Genomic DNA, 3095 nt, shown 5'->3' on the forward strand with positions numbered 1-3095 from the left:
GGTCACTCCTACATGCTCTCCAGCTTCTGCCAACACCTCTTGGCTAGATCCTATACCTCCTTGAGGATACAAACCCTTTCTTGTCTTAGTCTTAGCTTCTCCCTGGATGGGTTATTTTGTAACTTCACTCTCGTTATTGTTCTGATGCCCAGGAGGGGAGTTATTTCCTGAGCTGGCTTGTGTCTTGGGTAACACAAGGCTCTGAATTGTTTTTGAGGAAGTGGGGAGCACAGGTCTTTAGGAAGGAGGAGTGGGCCTCTTCTGCAGGCCCAAAGTGTTCAGGGGAACTCAAAATTCGATATTTTCAATTCACTGACCCAGATGTCCCCCTTGCCATTCACAGGGCCCCACTTCTTCTCAATCGAGGCCTTAACTTTGACAAAGCAGAATTGCAATGAGAAGTCACCCTTCCTCTGAAACTCCATTGCCTCATAATTAAGCCCTGGGCCTGACTGTCTGTGACTTCCTGTCCTGTGACTTCAGCAAATATCTCTCTTATATGTTGCCAGGGAAGTCCACTGACATTCACAGTTTGTCTTAGATTGGTAGTTAATCACCTTCACATCTTTTATTGTATTTCTTCAGTACAGGAATAGCCCTCAGCAACAGCCAACTGAATCCATGTAATTATGACTTCCTGTAACCTCTCAAATGCCTGAAATAGCACCCCCATTACCTTCTATGGATATCTTGTCCCAACTTGTCCACTGATCAAGGTTTTAACATTTGCACAGTTACAGCATGCTAGTTTTCAATACTCCATTTACTAACCAGATGACGTTTTCATTGCTGGTTGGCTGGTTTGTAATCCAGCTCTAGAATCCCATTTTAGATTTTGCTTCCTGAGACCACTTCTGTTAGCAATTGGTGTCGAACACGTTTCCCAGGAAAGAGACTCTGAAATAGAGATTTCCCTGTAGGAAGGTTCCTAGTGAGAGCTCTTGGGAATAACCCTGTTGAGGGAGTGAAGAAAACAAGACTGAGCAGAAGGAGGAGTTGAACCATGAAGCAGATGTGGCAGCAGCCTCAGCACATCTTTGGGGAGCTCTGAGGCTCAGAAAGCCCTTCAGAGATGTCCCGAATTGAGGCAAGGGGGTTGGGCCTTTGCACTTCCAACTTTTGGGATGTGGGTTGTCCCCAGGGAGGGAGGCATGGCCTTGGACAAGGCATATACCTTCAGCCAAGTTGAATATCCTTGGAGGAACTCAAGTCCTTGGCTTCTCCCAGCAGCCTAGGGAGTACTGCCTTGCTACTGAAAGGGGGGACCTGGGTCGTGCACCACAGCCTCCAATACACAGCTTCTGCCGTATAGACCTTCCAGGTCACTCTTCCCACAGCAGCTGGTCCTTGCTGTGATCAGGAAGCCCTGAACTCCCAGCCGTCCCTCATCTCCAGGACTCCCATCCCAACAGAGCTCTGTATATCTCCTCATTTGGTGCCTTGTCTTCCTCAACTATCTAAACCCTACCCTGAGTCCCCTAGAATTCATAATTTCCATCAGCAAAATCTCTTCTAATCTAAAAATGTGCTCCGAATATTCCTTCATCTTCTTGGGCCTAAATTCTTGGAGTATTCAAGGAAGCCTCCAATGACTGCCTTCACCAGCCAGCTTCTGAATAATTGAGAAATAAAACAAAAAGTAATTATGGGGGCCAAATATCACCTTTCTTGTTGGTAGAGGCTAGATTGGAGGATATGGGTTTAGTGTATAACCTTGTGGACTTCATAACATCACACTTGAGAATTAGACCACCCCACATATTCACACATATTTCACACGTGGACCACACATATTTTTCTTTTTTTTCTCCTGAAGCCCTCAGTTATGCAGTTTTAAATAATTCCCTGTTGTATATAAATTGTCTCAGCTCCCTTTTGGAAACATGTCAGGTATAATTAGAAAAAAAAAAAGAGGCAGGATTCTCAAAAATCAGATAAATGATAATAGGATCTAATGTGTTATGTGCCAAATAAAAAAGGTAGGATATTACTACTGGAATTCTGCAAAGGAGGTGGTCACTAAAAAATTAAAGCCCCAACCTCAAGGAAGCTACCCTGTCACAAGACACTTCCCCAGGCCATTCACTTCCCCACTCTTCTAGATGGCTATTTAACACCCCCTTTTTTTCTGAATTTCGTCACCTCCTTCTCTCCCCCTTCTCTGTTGATGTCCTTGCACAGAAAAAAATAGAAGCAATCAGAGGAGAACGACCACAAGTACCCACCAACACAGCTTGCCCACCCACCCCCTGCATCTGTGCTCCTACATCCTGCTGTCCCTCCTATTTCTGTGAACCGACCACCTGTGTGTAGCAACGCTCAGCTCCTCCACTACGCGCTGATACCATCCCCTTGCACCTACTCAAATGTAGCACTCCAGTGAGCCTCTGCTCTTCCTTCTGCTTCATCAACCCCCCTCTTTCTATGGCTTCTTTCCAACTAGCATACAAGCAAGCAGTAATGTCTTCAATCTTAAAAAAATAAATCTTGTTTGAAGATAATTTCTGCTCTCTTAAAAAGTCTTGATCCTATCTCCCCTTCCCACTACTAGCTTTTCTCTTTTTCCCTTCATGCCAAACATCTAGACTGATTATTCTCATTGTTTCCTGTTGCTTCACTCTCATTTTCTCTTGAACCTGTTTCAATCAGATTTGTACTCCCAGCACCCCACCAACAATGCCTTTGTCAGGGTCACCAATGGCTCTTTTATTGTTGAATCCAGTGGTGAGTTCCTGATTCTCATCCTATTGATTCATCAATCATTCCCTCTTCCTTAAAAACCTTGCTTCATCTGATCCCAGGACACCACCTCTCTTGATTTCCTCCACCTCACTAGCTTCCTTCTTAGATTCCCCTGCTGGTTCTCTATCTTTCTCACCAGCAAATATTGGAAAGCCCCATGGCACAGTCTTTAAACCTCTTCTTTGGTTGATGTACACCTTCTCTCTTGGTGTCTCATTTAGCTTCAGGCTTTAAATATCATCTACACATTGAAAACTCCTAAATTCATACCTTTAGCCTGGACTTCTCCCTGTTTGACTGTCAATTTGACATTTCCATTTAGATGTCGAATGGATATCTAACACTTTATACAG

This window comes from Bubalus bubalis, chromosome 1 (assembly GCF_019923935.1).
Source record: "Bubalus bubalis isolate 160015118507 breed Murrah chromosome 1, NDDB_SH_1, whole genome shotgun sequence".
Lineage (NCBI taxonomy): Eukaryota > Metazoa > Chordata > Mammalia > Artiodactyla > Bovidae > Bubalus > Bubalus bubalis.